The sequence below is a fragment of the Vombatus ursinus genome, unplaced genomic scaffold, assembly GCF_900497805.2.
Source record: "Vombatus ursinus unplaced genomic scaffold, bare-nosed wombat genome assembly UNPS02014863.1, whole genome shotgun sequence".
Taxonomy (NCBI): Eukaryota; Metazoa; Chordata; class Mammalia; order Diprotodontia; family Vombatidae; genus Vombatus; species Vombatus ursinus.
This window is the reverse complement of record NW_020954641.1, coordinates 15,806,941-15,827,696: the sequence shown is the minus strand read 5'-3', so window position 1 is coordinate 15,827,696 and position 20,756 is coordinate 15,806,941.

Genomic DNA, 20,756 nt, shown 5'->3' with positions numbered 1-20,756 from the left:
CAAGTGTTTGGTCTGAGGCCAGATTTGAACTCAGGTCCTCCTGACTTCAGGGTCAGTGCTCTATCCATTGCACCACCTAGCTGTCCCAGATTTATTTTTTTAATTGAATAAATGTTTTAGGATATAAACTCATCTTCTATAGCCTTACTGAAAGCATTTTCAGTACAAGTTAAATAGCATATTTGACACTGAGGATCATGTACACCCCATTTTGTCGTCCTATGCTTTTACTCTGTTCTGTTCTGGCTACTTCGAAAGCTTTTTTCCACATAATTTGGAGATTATTAGTGTTTGAGATGGCTACATCTATTAAGAATTTTTTGATACCTAAGAATCAATTGATTATAGCACACAGTTGTATCTGTGATAATTATTAAATTCTAAATTTTTAATTGAATTCTTAATTCTGAATTAATTTTGAATCCTGAATTAGTAATGTAAGATTTTCTTGACTATTAGGTTATAAAATTTAGTATCCTGATAATGTATAATTCTAGGTATCAACTAGGTCATAAGGAATTCAGTATGGGACATATTTTGTAGACTATGGTCATATATTTTACAATTTCTATTCTATTGTTGCATAGTTTTCATTCATCATTAAGTTCATGGAACTTAATTATATAGAATGTCAATGATTTCTGTTGGCAATGACCCTTGCTGAATTGTTATTGTAATACCACTACTATTTTTAATAAACAAAGCTACATGATTCAGAGATTTGTTTGGCATTTCTTTATCAGCATTTTATGTTTTGAGTTCCTTAGTGGTCTTTCACTTGTGAAAGCCCTTCTGATTCTACCATTGGATCCACTCCATTTCCTTAAGTTATATGTGAAAGTGAACCATTTTTGTTGCATTCTACAAATCTAATATGTGTACCTATTATCAGCCTTTGCTATTGCTTAATAAAGTGATATCCACTTCTTCTAAAAGTGTTTCTGTAAATTTCTAACCTTTTTATCAAGTGTTGTAAGAATATTTATAAATCCTTTACTTGCTTTCTTGATGAGAAAGTTTTAATCTTTCCATATTTTCGTTAGTCAATCAATCATCATTTAAGTATCTACTAAATGCTTGGGATACAAAGAAAGGGAGAGTCCCTGCTCTCGAGATGCTTACTTGTGTAGGGAGATGGGATATCATGCAAATAATTATTTGGAAGCAAGTTATGTACAGGACAAATTGAAAATAATAAAAATAGGGAAACTACTAGAATTAATAGATTTTGGGAAACATTTTTTGTAAAAGGTTAAGATTTTAGCTAGGACTTGAAGGAAGCCAAGGAACAAAGGAGATAAATAGGAACGTATTGAAGGCATCCAGTGAAAATACCTACTGTGGGGAGATGGAGTGTTTTGTTTGACAAACTGCAAGGAGGAAAGTGTCACAGAATAACAGGTTACATGGGGATAGAAGGAATATATGGTGGGGAAAAAACAAACACACTAGAATGGTCTGTCTAAGGGTACAGATTATAAAGCATTTATAGACAAACAGAAAATTTTATATTTGATCCTAGGAGTGATAGGGAGCCATGGAGTTTATTGAGGAGGATGACATAGTTAGACCTGTACTTTTGAAGATCATATTGAAATTAATAGTCTCAAACAGAACTAATGTGGCCAAAAATAGAGGGAAAGGATTTTACAACAAGTTTCTCTGATAAAGACTTAACTTCTCAAATATATAGGGAACTGAACTAAATTTATAAAAAAAAAATGAGGCATTCCCCTATTGATAAATGGTCAAAGGATATGAACATGGAGTTTTCAGAAGAAGAAATTATAGCTATGAATAGTCACATGAAAAATAAATAACTATTGACTAGGAAAATGCAAATTCAAACAGCTCTGAGGTACTCTTTCTCACATCAGATTAGCTGACATGACAGAAAAGGGAAATGACAAATGATAGAGAGGATTTGGAAAAGTTGGGATATTAATGCATTGTTGGTGGAATTTCTAATTAGTACAACTATTCTTAAGAACAATTTGTAACCATGCCCAAAGGACTACAAAACTCCATAGCCTTTGACCCTGCAATACCACTACTGCATCTGTATCCCAAAGAGATCAAAGAAGAGGGAAGATAATCTGTTTGTACAAATATATTCATGGCAGCTCTTTTTTGTAACAAAGATTGAAAATTGAGGGGATGGCCATCAATTGGGGAATGGCTAAACAAGTTATGGTATATAATTGTGATAGACTATTATTTTACAATAAGAAATGATGAGCAGTATGGTTTGAGAAAAGTCTGGGAGGACTTATATGAACTGATGCAAAGTGAAGCGAGCAGAAGTAGGAGACCATTGTACACAGAAACAGTAATATTGTAAGGATGTTCAGCTGTGAAAGACTTAGCTACTCTAATCAAGACTGATCTAAGACAATCCCAAAGGAACTATGATGAAAGATGTTGTCCATCTCCAGAGAGAGAACTGATGAACTCTGAATACAGAATGGACTATTCTTTTTTCTTTTCCTTATTTTTGTGTGTTTTCTTTTGCAGCATGGTTATATGGAAATATTTTTGCATGATGTCACATACATAATTAGATCAAATTTCCTGCCTTCTAAAGGAAGGGTAAAGGGAGGAGAGAATTTGGTATTCAAAATATATTAAAAAAAGAATGTTAACACTTTTACATGTAATTGGGAAGTATTTAATAAAATACATGTGTGTATTTTACAGAAAGTAATGGTCCCTATGTTTTATTAACATAATGTGAGTTTTCACAAGTGTACCCTTAGGATGCATGACGGATTCTACCACTACCACCCATCAAACTTTAAAGAAGGAGCAGGTATACTCTCACTTCTTCCAGTCATTCATGAGGACATTTATAATTAGCTGCTGGAGTGGAACTGTGGCTGTACTGAAGCAGTCATCTTTTACATTTAAACCTCTTCTCCCTGTCACACTTGAAGGTAAGGATGACTCCTTAAACTCTAGAGAATTAGTTAGAAGATGCCTTTCCTGCTACTAGGATATGACTGACCCTGTAGAACTCATACAGTCATTTGAACACTTTAAGGATGGGAGAGAGAAGAGAAGAACACATCTATATGTCCATGAGGTTCCACATCAGCAGCCAATTAAAAAAGTCCTCATGGATGACAAGAGGTACCCAGGGAACATTTGCACCTTCTCTAAAGTGTAGTGGTAGTAAGGTCCCCTCCATCATGAATCTTTAAAAGGAAAATACACTCAAATACTTCCCAAATATGTTAGGTTCCATTTTATAATTCCAAAATTACATCTTAAGAAAGGCATTGGGAGGAGCCAAGATGGTGGAGGGAAATCAGTGACTATCTTGAGCTCTTTCCCAAAGCCCTCCAAATACCTAAAAAAATGGCTCTGAACTAATTCTAAAGCAGCAGAACTCACAAAAAGACAGAGTGAAACAAATTTCCAGCCAAAGACAGCCTGGATGGTTGATGTGAAAGGTATATCGTGCCGGGCTGGGAGAGGAGCTCAGTTCAGTGTGGGTGCGCAGGCCGCAGCAACCCTGGAGCAGGCCTCAGAGGACTGAATCGTGGGCAGCTGTGGTGGTTTCCAGACTTCTCAACCCCTGAATGCCAAAGCAACTTAGAAGGTCAGTGGGAAAAGTCTGTGACTGCGGTGAGAGAGGAGCTAGGTCTCAGCCACAAGTCTTGAGTGCAGCGGCTTTTTTCTGAGCTTCTGGCCCACAGACTGAGGGGGAATAGAGTGGCTGATCAGAGAGGGATTGCAGAAATCTCTTTGCCAGTGCTGAGGGAGAAATCTCTTGCTTTACCAGCACTTGGATCGGGTCACAGTTCTGAGGGGCAGTCCTGGGGCAAGGAGGAGCACTGGCATAGTGGAGCTTGTTGTGGCTGTGGAGAGGAAACACCTCGCCCCTTATCATACCACCTTGGAAGAACTGAAAATTTTCAGGTCCCTAGAAGTACCTCTGAAAACAACTGTACAAACCCCCAAAGCTTGGGACAGTACACTCTTCACATTGGAAGCAGACTTTTACCTTAACAAAGAGTTTAACTCATGGCCAGGATCATGAGTAAGCAACTAAAAAAGAGTCAGACTATATTATCTTATTTGGTGACAAAGAAGATCAAAATATACAACCAGAAGAAGACAACAAAGCCAAAGCTCCTACATCCAAAGCCTCCAAGAAAAATATGAATCAGTCCCAGGCCTTGGAAGAACTCAAAAGGGATTTTGAGAAGCAAGTAAGAGAAGTACAGGAAGAACTGAGAGTGATGAAAGAAGATCATGATAAACAAGTCAACAGCTTGCTAAAGGAGACCCAAAAAAGTACTGAAGAAAATAACACCTTAAAAAATAGCCTAACCCAATTGGCAAAAGAGATCCAAGAAGCCAATGAGGAGAAGAATGCCCTAAGAAGCAAAATTGGCCAAATGGAAAAGGAAGTCCAAAAGATTACTGAAGAAAATACTTCCTTAAAAATTAAAATAGAGCAATTGGAAGCTAGTGACTTTATAAGAAATCAAGACACTGTAAAACAAATCCAAAAGAATGAAAAATTAGAAAACAATGTGAAATATCTCATTGGAAAAACAACTGACCTAGAAAATAGATCCAGGAGAGAGAATTTAAAAATTATTGGACTATCTGAAAACCATGATCAAAAAAAGAACCTAGATATCATCTTTCAAGAAATTATCAAGGAAAACTGTCCTGATGTTTTAGAACCAGAGGGCAAAATAGAAATTAAAAGAATCCACCTATCTCCTCCTGAAAGAGATCCCCAAAGAAAAACTCCTAGGAATATTGTAGCCAAATTCCAGAGTTCCCAGGTTAAGGAGAAAATATTACAAGCAGTCAGAAAGAAACAATTCAAGTATTGTGGAAACACAATCAGGATAACACAAGATTTAGCAGCTTCTACATTAAGGGACCAAAGGGCATGGAATATAATATTCCGGAGAGCAAAGGAGATAGGATTACAACCAAGAATCACTTACACAGCAAAACTGAGTATAATCTCTCAGGGGAAAAAATGGTCATTCAGTGAAACAAAGGACTTTCAAGCATTCTTGATGAAAAGACCAGAATTGAATAGAAAATTTGATTTTCCAATACAAGACTCGAGTGGAACATGAAGAGGTAAACAGGAAAGAGAAAATCATAAGAGACTTATTAAGGTTGAATTGTTTACATTCCTGCATGGAAAGATGATATTTGTAACTCATGAGACCTTTGTCAGTATTAGGGTAGTTGGAGGGGAAAAATTATATGTATGTATATATAGATATAGATAGATAGATAGAGGGCACAGGGTGAGTTGAAAATGAAGGGGTCATATCTAGAGAATAAAATTAAGGGTGAAAGAGGAATATACTAGCAGAAGGAAAAAGGGAGAGGTAGAATGGGGTAAAGGATCCCACAAAAAAAAGAAAGGAAAAGGCTCTTACAGTGGAGGGGAAATGGGGGAAAGGTGAGAGGGAATGAGTGAATCTTATTCTTGTAGGATTTGACTTAAGGAGGGAATTACATACACACTCAATTGGGTATGGAAATTTGTCTTACCCTATAGGAAAATGGGGGGGAGGGGATAAGAGAGTAGGGGAATGATAGAGAGGAGGGCAGATTGGGAAAGGGGGTAATCAGAAGCAAATACTTCTGAGGAGGGACAGGGTCAAAAGAACGAATAGAAGAAATGGGTGGGTGGGATAGGATTAAGGGAAATAGAGTTAGTTTTTCAGAGCATGTCTACTATGGAAGTGTTTTTGCATAACTGCGCATATATAACCTATAGTTAGTTGCTTGCTTTATCAATGAGGGTGGGTGGGGAGGGAGGAAGGGAAAAAATTTGGAACCCAAAGTTTTAAAAACACATGTTTAAAAAAAATGTTTTCACATGCAACTGGGAAATAAGAAATAGAAGAAATGGGGTACAGAAATCTATCCTGCCCTACAGGAAAATTGAAGGGGAAGGGGATAAGAGAAGAGGGGGAGAGATAGAAGGGAAGGCAGACTAGGGGAAGGGGTATTTAGAATGCATGCCATCTTGGGGTGGGGGGAGGGGCGAGATGGGGTGAAAATTTGGAACTCAAAATCTTGTGGAAGTGAATGTTGAAAACAAAAAAAATAAATAAAAATTACCAAAAAAAAAGAAAGACATTGGAAATGTTTTAGTGCCTTTAGCTCCTTTCTCGATGTTCCATCTTGTGTCTTTGTGCCGTTACAAGCATGCCTAAAATGTAATCCCTCCTAACCTCTGCCTCTTAGAATCTATGGTTTCCTTCAAGATGAAACTCAAAATAAAGCTTTTACATGAAGGCTTTTGTGATTCTTTCAGCTGCTTATGTCTTCTCTTCCAAAACTACCTTGAATACATTTTGTACATATTCTGTATATGCTGATACATGTACACATTGTCTCACCAATTATAATTTAAGTACATTGATGGCAGATGGTATTTCACTTTTGTCTTTGTATGCCTAGCACTTTGCACAGTGTTTGACCCATAGCAGATGCTTAAAAATACTCACTGATTGGTTGCTTTAAACAAATTCTTCTGAAAGAGCTATCATATTCAGTATTCTAGTAAGTTGTTTGACATATATAGAAACAGCTTTCTTCCTTGATAGCTTTATTTTTGCATACCTCACCTGCAAAAAAAAAGTATCACTTTCACCATGAATCCATTTAATCTCTTACTTTCATTTCAAAGTCTTTATTCTCTTTATTTCCTTAGTGTACATTATTTTTTAACTTATTGAAGATTTGACTGATATTATTAAAGAGCTTCCCTGAAATGGTGAAGTTGTTTAATATGTTTTTCATCAAAGTCATATAACTTGTGTACATATACCTCAAGAACTTAGTAAGATGTTCTGCTATAAAACCCTCTTTGATATGAAAATCATACTCAGATATGTTTAGGAAATAAAATAATGAATATAAACCTAGTCATAAGGGGCTTTAACTGTGTCCTTGAAAGATGCCACAGTTTGGCTGGGTGATGTAGTATATGACAGTAATCCCTACTACTAGGGGGCTGTGGCTAATGAATCATTTGAACTCAAGAATTCTGAGCTTCAGTGCACTAAGCCAACTGGGTGGTCATATTAAGTCTGGTATGAATATGGTAATCCCCAAGAAGAGGAGCTACTAGACAACAAGAGAGGAGCAAAGTGCCCCAGGTTAGAAACAGAGATTAATACTGCCATTTTCATAGCAGTGGGATTAATCCCATGTACTAGCTAATAATGCTTCCAGTCTGGTGATACAGGGAAACTCGATCTAAAAAAAAATAAAAAAATAAAAATTTTTACCTTTATCTTTAACATTATTGCACTGGTGGCTTCTTTTAAAAGTCATTTTGATACATGAACATCAAATATGCTAATATTTTCACTATGGTTGAGACAATTTACAGTATAAAAGTAAAATATTAGTGCAGAACTGAGTCAAAAGCTTTGAAATACTTAATGAAGTCAACATGAATATCATGTGCTTTGGGGTGACTTGTTTTAAACTACTGAATCCATAATAAGTTGGGTTTTGAGATATTTAGGTATATCCCTCTTGGTCTTCAGTTGGTATACTCTATTATTTTAAGTATATGCAAATTTTCAAGTGAAACAATTGGTGCATATAGCATATAAATAAATAATATCCAGGCAGAGCCAAGATGGCAGAGTGAAAGCAGGGACTCAGCAAAGTTCTCCCCAAAATCACTTCAAATACCTCTAAAAAGTGACTCTGAACACATTCTAGAATTTCACAACCCACAAAGAGACAGAGTGAGGCAGATTTTGTTGTACTGCAAGCTTGGTTGTAATCCAAGCTCCTTTGCCTTATGGAATATCATATTCCAAGCCCTCTGATCTTTTAATGTAGAAGGTGCAAGGTTCTGTAAAATCCTGACTGTGGTTCTATCATACTTGAATTGTTTCTCTGTGGCTGCTTGCAAGATTTTCTCCTTGACCTGATAATTCTGGAATTTGACTACAATATAATCTGGCATTTTCAATTTGTGATCTCTTTCTGGAAGTGATTGGTGGATTCTTTCAATAACTATTTTACTCTCTTAGTGAAATGAATGAATATTTACAAAAATATAAATTGTACAGATTAACAGAAGAAAAAATAAAATTCTTAAATAGCACCATTTCGGAAAAAGAAATTGAACAAGCCATTAATCAACTCCCTAAGAAAAAATCTCCAGAGCAAGATGTATTTACAAGCAAATTCTATCAAACATTTAAAGAACAATTAATTCCAATACTATTGGAAAAACACTATTTGGGAAAATAGATGTAGAAGGAGTCTTACCAAATTCTTTTTTTGATACAAATATGGTGCTAAACCAGAAAGAGTCAAAGCAAGAAAAATTATAGACAAATTTCCCTAAAGAATATAGATGCAAAAATTTTAAATAAATTATTAGTAAAAAGGTTACAGCAACTTATCATAAGAATAACACACTATGACCAGGTAGGATTTATACCAGGAATTCAGAGCTGGTTCAATATTAGGAAAACTATCAACATAATTGATCATATCAACAACAAACCTAACAGTAACCACATAATTATCTCAATAGATGAAGAAAAAGCTTTTGACAAAATACAACACCCATTCCCATTGAAAATACTAGAGAGCACAGGAATAAATGGAGACTTCCTTAAAATGATAAGTAGCATCTACCTAAAACCTTCAGCAAGCATTATATGTAATGAGGACAAACTAGAAAAATTTCCAATTAGATTGGGTGTGAAACAAGGTCCCCACTGTTGTTCAATATGGTACTTGGAATGTTAGCTTTAGCAATAAGAGAAGGAAAAAAAAAGAAATTGAAGGTATTAGAATAGGCAAAGAAGAAACAAAGCTATCACTCTTTGCAGATGACATGATGATATACTTTAAGAATCCTAGAGAATCAAGTAAAAAACTACTTGAAATAATAAATAACTTTAGCAAAGTTGCAGGATTTAAAATAAACCCATATAAATCATTGGCATTTCTATATATTACCACCAAAGTCCAATAGCAAGAGCTAGAAAGAGAAATTCCATTCAAGTTACTGGAGACATCATAAAATTTTAGGAGTCTACCTGCTGAAACAAACCCAGGAACTGTATGAACACAATTAGAAAACACTTTTCACACAAATAAAGTCAGATCTAAATGACTGGGGGGAAAAAAAACATCCGTTGCTCATGGGTGGGTTGAGCTAATATAATAAAAATGGCAATTCTACCTAAGTTGATTTACTTATTTAGTGCTATAGCCATCAAAATACCAAAATTATTTTATAGAGCTAGAAAAAATAATAACAAGATTTATCTAGAAGAACAAAAGGTCCAGAATATCAAGGGAACTAATAAAAAGAAAGGCTTACCATACCAGATTTTAAATTGTATTATAAAGCAGTAATCATCAAAACTGCTTGGTACTGGCTAAGAAATAGAGTGGTGGCTCAGTGGAATAATTTAGTCAAAAAAATAGTCAATGACTATAGTAATCTACTGTTTGACAAACCCAAAGACCCCAGCTTCTGGGAAAAAAACTCACTATTTAACAAAACCTGGTGGGGAAACTGGAAAAGAATATGGCAGAAATAGACATAGACCAAAGTCTTACACCCTATACCAAAATAAAGTCAAAATAAGTACATGATTCAGTTATAAAGGTTGACACTATAAGCAAATTAGAAGAGGAAGGAATAGTTTACCTGTCAGATTAAGGAGAACAGAAGAGTTTATAACCAAACAAGAGATAGAGAATGTTATGAAATGAAAAATGGATAATTTTGATTACATTAATTTGAAAAGTTTTTAAACAAAGCCAATTCAACTAAGATTATGAGGGAAAAGCAGAAAACTGAGAAAGAATTTTTATAACCAGTGTCTCTGATAAGGACCTCATTTATAAAATATATAGAGAACTAAGTCAAATTTATAAGAATAAAAGTCATTCCTCAATTGAGAAATGATCAAAGGATATGAACAGGCAGTTTTTAGATGAAGAAATTAAAGTTATTTACAGACATATGAAAAAAATGCTCTAAGTCACTATTGATTAAAGAAATGTGAATCAAAACAACTCTGAGGTACCACATCACACCTATCAGATTGGCCAATATGACAAAACAGGAAAATGATAAATATTGGGTAGATGTGGGAAAATTTGGAACATAAATACATTGCTGATGGAGCTGTGAATGGATCCAACCATTTTGGAGAGCAATTTGGAATTACCCCAAAAGTGCTATAAAAATGTACATATCCTTTGACCCAGCAATACTACTTCTAGGGCTGCAACCCAAAGAGATCATAAAAAATGGGAAAAGGACCCATATGCACAAAAGTATTTATAGCAGCTCTTTCTGTGGTGGCACAGAATTGGAAATTGAGGGGATCCCCATCAATTGGGGAATGGTTGAACAAGTTGGGATGGAATACTATTGTGCTATAAGAAATGATGGGCAAATGGACTTCAAAAAACCTGAAAAGATTGTATGGACTGATTCTGAGTGAAGTGAGCAGAACCAGGAGAACATTGTACAAAGTAACAGCCATGTTGTGCAATAACTAACTTTGATGGACTTAGCTTTTCTCAGCAATGCAAGGATCTAAGACATCTCCAAAAGTCTCATGATGGAAAATGCTATCCAGATTGAGAGAAAGAACTATGGAGTTTGCATGCAGATGGAAGCATAACATTTGCTTTTTTTTCTTCTGTTTTGTTTTGTTTCTTCTTTCTTGTGGTTCCTGTTATTGGTTCTAATTCTTCTTTACAACATGACTAATGTGAAAATATGTTTAATAGGATTTTATATGTAGAGACTATATCAGATTACATGTCATCTTGGGGAGGGAGGTGGGGAAGCAGGGAGAGAAAATTTAAAACTCAAAAGCTTATGGAAATGAATGTTGAAAACTAAATATTAATTAATTTTAAAAATGAACAGGTAATATCTCTATATTTGGATAAGATACTCTTATTCTCATCCCTTGATAGTATAATTTTCTTTTATTATGTCACAGTTCTTGGCATATAGTAAGCACTCAGTATTTTTTTTAATTTGTCATGCATTCAACAAAAGTGGTATCACTTGAATCTAAGAGAAAAGTAGTGGAGTGATTGCATAGGAAATTTCATGGATTTGTGAAACATATGTAGCAAAAATTATAATCTCATCTTCCAGTTGTATTTGCCTTCTTGTGACCATATTGATTAAAATAAAATTTCATTAATCATCATCATTTCATCATCACCATCATCATCATCATCATCATCATCATCATTATCATCATCATCAAAAAACTGACAGACCATGATTAGGTTTAAATTGTAATATTGGGAAGTCTTATTATATAGTTTCCATTTTTAAAGAGCCAGGATTTCTCCCTTTTGGAGAAGGGCTTAAACTGGCATCAAGATGTTTTATTTTCTAAAAATTTAGGCATCTTACCACAGTGAATAACTCTAAAACTAGTGACATAAAAAAGGGAAACAAAAGGAAGGAAAGAATATTAAATACTCAACAATTTCAGTGGACCTAAGATTTCAGTGATTTAGGAGTTCATTTCCATGATTCAGATGACAACTCACCCATACCTATCCAATGCTTTCAAATATTTTTATTTATAATCAGTATACTGAACAAAAAAATTGCCCCATGTCTCTTTACAAAACTCTTTAACAGCAGTCTTACAATCCGCCTTACTGCTTTGAGAAATCATGTTGTTGTCATTGTTGTCATTATTGTTGTTCTTTTTTTTCTTTAAAAGACTTTAAAAATTTTGAACTACAAAGACTCTTCTGTCTTCTACCTCAATTCCTACTTGCTAGTAGCTTACCTTCCATTTGGGTGTATCTATGGGGTGGTGGAAGGGGTCAAATATGTGCATATAATATGCAAAGAAGCTGGAAAGGTTGATTCAGCCAGATTGTATAAAGTTTCAAAGGCTAAACAAAAGTTTATTTTTTGTTCTAGAAAGAATGGGAAGCCAATGATGTTGATTGAGTATGATGTTCACATGATCAGATCTGAGCTAAAGTTAAAATATTTTGACAATAGTGTCTAGAATAGCCTGAAGCGGTTAGAGATGAACCAGGGAGACCAGTTTGGAGGTTGTTGCAATAACTTCAGTGAGTGGTGATAAGGACTTAAATTAAGATAGTAACTGTGTTGGTGGAGAGAAGGGTCAGATTTCAGAGATGCAGAGGAAGAAATGACAAAGTTTGGTAACTAATTGGATATGTAGGATAACTAGAGTGAAAAGTTAAGGGTAATGCCAAGGTTCACAATATGGAATCCTAGAAGAAATTGTAGTGCCTTTTGCAAACATAGGGAAATCTAGAAGAAGGCAAGATTTAAGGGGGAAAGATGAGATCACACTAAGATACCAACAGTACCATCTTTTATAATTTCTTACTTGTTAAACATATAGTCCAAGAAAATAATCTATAAAGCATAAACCATCATCTAAAAATCCCAAAATGCCTTAGAGACAAAATTGTAAGCACCTAATAAAGGTTTGTTTTTCTTAAGAACTTCTTGTATATTTGTGACTATAAATTCCAAACATGTGTCATTCAATGAAAAGTTACTGTTTTCATTTAGTGTATGTCATGCAGTGAGAAAAACCTCATATGTGATAGTTGTAAAATGAGACACACATCCCAAGACAAACAAAATCTTATTACTTTATAGTTTTGTCTGCACAAAAAGAAAAAGCAAAAAGCAATTTATGACTCTGACAATCATGTAATCTAGGTGGCAAGTCAAAACTACTAGAGAGATTAGCAAAATAAAACAATTATGAAGTAGCATAAAATCAAGTGCATAAACATAAAGTTCAATGTTTTCAAAAAAATATGGAGGAAGGTGTAGGTTATAAGAATAAGTAACTGTATCTGAGAGAGAGAGAGAGAGAGAGACAGAGACAGAGACAGAGACAGAGACAGAGACAGAGACAGAGTGTGTGTGTGTGTTTGCTTACATGTCTATTGTGGAAGGAGTAGTGAACAGGGGAATTTTCTGATCAGTTTTATGACCTTTGAAACATTTGAATGTCTGTAAAGTGTAGACTTGTTCAATGGCACTTTATAAAGAGAGGAAAACAACGTAAAAAGAAAGCTAACATCACAATTTCTAATGAAATTGTAGTGACTTGGCATTAGACCAAAATGAGTTGTTTGATTGGGAGCCACTCCTGGTCCCTTCCTTAGTGATAGGAAATTAATCAGGAATTTGTGTTTGTTTGCTTTGTTTTGTTTGTTTGTTTTTCTTTGTGATTTTGGCCTTCAAGTTATTAATTTTGTACACAGGGTGAGATATAGATAACCAAAATCTCCAAATGAATGTCATAAAATTGATCATAAATCTCTCCTGATCAAACACTGTAGGGTTAAGGAAGGCTTATGTCCATTTTTTTATTTGATGCTATATCTGATCCCACAGAACTGGTAAGAAATGAACTAAAGTGATTGATAGAGATATGGCAGGTGAATGTGTGTGTTCCAGACTTAGTCCCACTTATTGACTCTATTTGCCAGTATCATCACTCCCATAGGAACTTTTTGCTCTGGAATTGATAACTATTCTTCCCTAAGTCACTGAAACACCACTATAATCCTTTACTACCATGGAATAGCCAGGGACTATATTTGGAAGCCTAAGTCCACTTCAATGTGTTGAAGCTCCTAGTATTCCCCTCTCCTTCATTGGGCAGCTAGGTGGTGGAATGGATAAATAGAATGCTAGGCCTTGAGTTAGGAAGACTCATCTTTCTGAGTTCAAATCTGGCCTCAGACACTAATGGTGTGACCCTGGGCAAATTACTTAATCCTATTTGCCTCAATTTTCTCATCTGTAAAATGAGCTGGAGAAAGGAAATGGCAAACCATTCCAGTATCCTTACCAAGAAAATCCCAAATGGGGTCAAGAACAGGGAGACATGACTGAAACTACTGAACAACAACAACTCCTTCATTGATCTATGTGAGAAAAACAAGAACATCTCAGCCTTCCATAAATATCAAGTGCCTAGATACAAGACTTCCTGAACCCAAGGCCAGATCTAAATCAGCATATGCATCTCCTGTGAAACACTGCCCAGAATCAAAGCCTTAAATATTCTTTCACCCATTATTTACTTCAGGAGTAAAGGCATGAACGCTGGGTTAAATCAGAAGCAAAGCATACAATATGCACATAGCATGCAGAGCATGTTCTGAGTACTTCGTCACTTGCTATCTTGGGATGAGTCAAAGAAAACTAGTGTCAGAGTGAGCTTATTCAAGCCTCTGGGAAACTTGATTAGCAGATATCTAGCTTAATTTTTCCTTCCCTAGTATTTGAGTGAATACACTAAAGTCATCATAGGACATTTGAGTACTGACACCTCAGTAATATGATAGTCCCTATCTTTTTCCTAATTCTTTAATTTAGAATCCCCGGTGGCTTAGGTAAAACCCTATTCCTTTAATAAAGTCTTACACTTTCCTTCCTGTTCACCTTAGTCCTACCATTCCTCCATGTTCCCACCAATTTCCCTGTTTATTTAGTTATATTTCAACACTAAATTGTGTGTGTGGCATGTTTAGATGAATGGAATTCTTACAATGCTTATGTTTCCTACTCCCACCTCTATATTTGTATATTCTTCTAATGGCATGACCCAATTATGAAAAAATAATAAGTGACTTCTTCATTTCTCTAATGAATTTGTCTCCCCTTACCCCATTTCCCCTCTGAATTAAGACAAAAGAAAATAAACCCAAAGTCACATAAATTAATACTCATGATCTCGAGTTTTTCTCTCTTTGCTACTTTTTTGAAATGTGAATGCAATATGATTTAGAAGGAATGATGATTTCCTCTTCCCATGTACAGATGAGCTATGCAAGTACTCAGGATGGCGTTTTCCAAGTATTAATTCTCTCTTGCTTTTTGCTTTTACTAATAAACCAGATGTTATCTCTCCCTCTCTTCTGAATAATATCTTTATAAAAGTATCCATCTGGGACCAGTGAGCCCAGAATATCTGGCAAGATTGATTAAGATGCCCTATTTTGTTTTTGTTACTCACATTTTGTAATTCAGGGAAGATTACACTCTCATCCTCTCATTCCTTTCAACTGAGTACTGTACTCATTCCAAAGTATAGATCTGAAAGAGGAAAGAGAAGATAACATCTTTCCTCTCAACTATCATTATCCTGGAATGTTCTAAAAGGAAGGACTAGCTGTAATATATATTTGAAATAGGATTTTCCTATGGAAGAGGTATGAGTTCAAAGTGCAAAGATGGGAAGCCATCTTTGTAACTGTCATTCTCTGATTTGGAAAAAAAATAGAAGACTGAAGCATCCTACTGTCATCTCTAATCCTATTGATATTTTTGCTGCCCAGTGTAAGAACTCATACATAAAGCCCTTGCCTAGAGTGAATACTTTCCTAATTTAGTTATATAAATTTACTTAAGATGAAGGGAATTTTATTAATGATTGAATAGAAGTCCCAGAGAGTATAATGGAAGTGTGTGGGGAAGGCAAGGATTAGTATTTAGGAATGGTAGGAATAAGGTGAATGGGAAGGAAAGTGTAACACTTTATTAATAGAATTATAATTTCTTTACTTTAAAATTTAGGTTAAAGTTGGGCTCTGTGGACCTGTGGCTGTACCAAGCTTCAGGCTTTTTTGGGCTGCTGTTCTCAGAGCTAGTTCTGGGGATCAGTAAGGTATTGATGCTTCCAAAGTGATATTATCCTGGACAGGTGTGATCACTGCTTCTGGTCTGTGCTCTGGTCTTTACCCAAGAAGGGCCCCTTCTCCCCTGCAACTGTAAGTGGTAGTGGTCCTCTGGTCATAGTTTTCCATTTTATGGATGAGTTATCATATCTATTCACAGTTATATGTGTTAGATATGTTTTCATTGTCTTTTATAAATGTCCCTTTATCCCCTGGCTTATTCTTTACAAAGAGAGAGAATGAGGAGAAACAAAGGGAATGCGATCAATACTAGTAATCCAAAATTGGCAAAATCTGATTCAACTCCTTGTGATTCCTTTTATCACCCAGATCATATTCTGATCATTCAGTTTTATCCTTTATCTCTTTTTAAACTCATGCCTTAATAATCAGCCCTCCATAGCTAAAGCTTCCTTTATTTGCAGTTATTTTCTCCCTAATTCTACCTTCTCTCTTAACTATCCATAAAATGGAAAACTATGACCATAATAAACTATCTTAATAACATAAATAATACAAATCACATGATTATGTAAATACAAGCACAAAAAAATTGAAAAACAGTACAGTTTACTTATGTCAAAAAATGTCACATAGTCTTTAGAGAAAAAGGACCAGTCCTTAATATGGCAAGAAGCATCATTACTATCTAAAGCCAATAGAAAACATTATCTGTAACAGAGAAAAACCAGAGTCTTTTTTTTTTTGGTGAGGCAATTGGGGTTAAGTGACTTGCCCAGAGTCACACAGATAGTGAGTGTTATGTGTCTGAGGCTGGATTTGAACTCAGGTCCACCTGAAGCCAGGGCCAGTGTTCTATTCACTGTGCCTCCTAGCTGCCCCATCCTTTCCAATAAGATGGGCACAAAGCTGGAATGTTCATTGTCACTATTGTTATTTGATATAGTATTAAAATGGCATTGAGACAATAACAATAAATGTAATGATGTATCAAATGGGAGAGGGGGAAGGTTGAGTAAGGAGACAGAAAAGAAGAGAGCAGAGGAGATGTGGAGGCAGTATCTATTAAGCATTTACTATTTAATAGGTACCATGCTATTCACTGGTAATACAAATACAGGCAAGCAAAATAGTTTCTCCCTTGAAGGATCAGAAATAAATTAGAAAGATACTGGGGTTAGAAGGAGATTATATGGATTTGGCAAGAAGATGATTTTGCCCATTTTATATATATATATATATATATATATATATACACACACACACACACACACACACATATATGGAAACTGATAAAATAAGGTTAAGTAACTTGCCCATAGTTGCAAAGTTACTGTCTTGAGGGAAGATTCAAACCCAGATGTTCTTAAATCCAGTGCTCTCTCTAAAATATCATATTAACATTCAGATAATTGATGTTAATGTATAGTCAGACTTATCAGGGGAAATAAACTAATCAATCAAAAAACCTTCCTAAGAATTAGTGTTGTTCAGAAGCAGAATTGGCTACTTTGAGAGGTCGTGAGTTTCTCTGTTGAATATCTTCTAGCAGAATCTTTCTGATGACTTGTCATGTATATTATTATGGAGATTCCCTTCATGTGTGAGATGGGTGCTGTGGTTCCATCTGCCTCTCAAATTCTGTGTTTTTATAGTCAGATAATTGTTAGATAATACTGGAAAATATCAATAGCACAACATGTGGTGATTTGGGGGGAAACTTTTGGGGATCAAGCTTTTCAGAGATATTCATTTGTTCTTACTAGGACCATGCTGTTTATTTGAAGGGAATCTTGAAGTAGCTCTTTAAGTAAATGATGAAATTATTAGTTGAAAAAGGGAGACAAGTACACCAGTGGAGAACTTTGGAAGTGGCTGCAGCTTCAGGAACTCTCAGCCTAGAGATGGCAAGTGGATTGGACAACTGGTCAGAAAGAGATTAAAAGCAACCATTTCCTGGCACTGAGTGAAGCTGACTCTAATTGACAACTGTATTATACATAAGGAGTTCTAGATCACAGTTCCAAAGTAGAGAGGAGCATTTGCGATCAGAAACAAGTGAGCAAGGGCCCTATTCACAGTTTCAGGGCCAAGAGGACCACTAGCACTTACAGTTACAGGGGAGCAGGCAGCCTTCTTGGGTAAAGACCAGAGCATAGACCAGAAGGAGTGACCACACCTGTCCAGGACAATATCACTTTGCAAGCACCAATACCTTACTGATCCCCAGAACTAGCTCTGAAAACAGTAGTCCAAAAAAGCCTGAAGCTTGGTACAGCCACAGGCCAACAGAGCCCAACTTTAACATAAATTTTAAAGTAAAGAAAAGAACAATGAATAAGAAAAAAATTATTATTCAGTCTGTAGGGAGACAACATCTGTTTTTTTTTCCTCTGGCAGTAAATAGCATTTTTCATCATGAGTCCTTTGGGATTGTCTTGGATCATTGTATTGCTAAAAAATAGCCTAGTCATTCATAGTTCTTCATCACAAACTATTGCTGTTAATGTGCACAATATTCTCCTTGTTCTGCTCACTTCACTTTGTATCAGTTCATGTATATCTTTCCATGTTTTTTTTTCTGAAATCATCCTGCTTGTCATTTCTTATAGTAAATAATATTTCATTACCATCATATACCACAGCTTGTTCAGTCATTCTCCAATTGATGGGTATCCCCTCAATTTCCAATTCTAAGCTACCACAAAAAAGTAGCTATAAATATTTTTGTACAAATAGGTCCTTTCTCCTTTTTAATTTTTTTAGGGGGGATATAGGCCTAGTAGTGATATTGCTAGATGAAAATGTACACACAGTTTTATAGCCCTTGAGCATTATCCCAAATTGTTCTCTAGAATGGTTGACTCAGTTCACAATTCCACCAACAATGCATCAGTGTACCAGTTTTCTCACATTGTCTTCAACATTTGTCATTTTCCTTTTCTGTCATATTAGCCAATCTGATAGGTATGAGGTGATACCTCAAAGTTGTTTTTATTTACATTTCTCTAATCAATAGTGATTTAGAGCATTTTTTCATATGATTATAGATAGACTTGATTTCTTTGTCTGAAAACTGCCTATTCATGTCTTTTGACCATTTATCAATTGGTGAATGACTTGTCTTCTTATAAATTTGACTCTGTGTTTTATATATATATATATATATATATATATATATATATATATATATGATTAAATACTTGTAAGGATATTAAAGCAATACAACATCAGAATCATACACTATGGCCAGCTGAGATTTATACCAGGAAAGCAGGGGTGGTTCAATATTAGGAAAACCACCAGCATAATTGACCATATCAATAACAAAACCAAAATAAATTATATGTTTGTTTCATCAGATGAAGAGAAGGCCTTTGACAGAATACAACACTCATTCCTATTAAAAAAAACCAGATAACATAGGAATAAGTGGAGCTTAATATAAATAATATTTATCTAAAACTATTGGCAAGCATTATCTGTAATAGGAACAAACTAGAAGCTTTGAACTAATTAACAATTTTAGCAAAGTTTCAGTATACAAAATAAACTCTTATCAATCATAAGCATTACTATATATTACCAATAAAGTCCAACAGCAAGAAACAGAAAGAGCAATTCTATTTAAAATGACTATAGACAATATACTACCTGCTAAAACAAACCCAGGAGTTATACGAACACAGTTACAAAACACTTTTCACAGAGTCAGATGTAAACCATTAGAAAAATATTAATTGCTCAAGGGTAGCAAAGCCAACATAATTAAAATAACAATTCTACCCTAATTAATCTATCTATTCAGTGCCATTCCAATCAAATTACCGATTATATTTTATAGAGCTAGAAAAAAAATAAAATTCATCTGGAAGAACAAAAAGTCAAGGACATCAAAGGAATCAATGAAAAAAAAAGTTAAGGAACATGGTCCAGCTGTATCAGATCTCACACTGTATTATAAAGTGATAATTATCAAATCAATCTGGCACTGGCTAAGAAATGGAGTAATGGATCAGTAGAATAGATTAAATACACAAAATGAAGTAAATGATCATAGTAATCTAATGTTTGATAAACCCAGAGATCCAAGCTTTTGTGACAAAAACTCATTATTTGACAAAAACTGCTGGAAAAACTAGAGAACAATATGGCAGAAGCTAGACATAGACAGTATCTCACACTGAATACCAAGATAAAGTAAAATAGGTACATGCTTTACATGTTAAGGGTTATACCATAAGTAAATGAGAAGAGCATGAAATAATTTACCTGTGAGATCTTTGGAGAAGGGAAGAATTTAGGACCAAACAAGAGATAGAAAGCATTATGAAATGTAAAATAAATGATTTTCATTATATACAATTAAAAAGTTTTTGCACAAACAAAACCAATGCAACCAAAATGAGAAGGAAAGCAGAAAATTGGGTGATTTTTTTTTTTACATCAAGTAACTCTGATAAAGGAGAGATAAGTTAAGAATTATTGGACAGCCAGTAAGCCATGATTTAAAAAATGTAGACATCATATGTCAAGAAATTATCAAGGAAACCTTAGATCTAAAGGGTAAAATATATATTGAAATAGTCCACTTCCTAAATAACAATCTCCTAAAATAGATCCAAAATGAAAACTCACAGGAATATTATAGCCATATTTGAGATCTCTAAGGTTAAAGAAAAAATACTGCAGGCATGCAGAAATAAACTGTTCGTTTATCATGAAACCAAAGTTTGAATCACATAAGATTTAGCATCTTCCACATCAAGTTAGCAAAGAGCTTGGAATATGATATGCCAGTAGCAAAGAAACTATCATCACAACCAAGAGAAACCTACCCAGAAAAAATGAGTATAATCCTTCAGGAAAAAAAATATACATTTAATAAAATAGAAGACTTTCAAGTATTCTTGATGAAAATACTAGAGCTGAATAGAAATTTTGACATTCAATTACAAGACTCATAAGAAGCACAAAAAGCTGAAAGTTAAAGAATAATTATAATGAACTCAGTGGGGTTAAACTGTTTACATTCCTATATGGGATTATGATATATGTAACTCCTACATACTTCA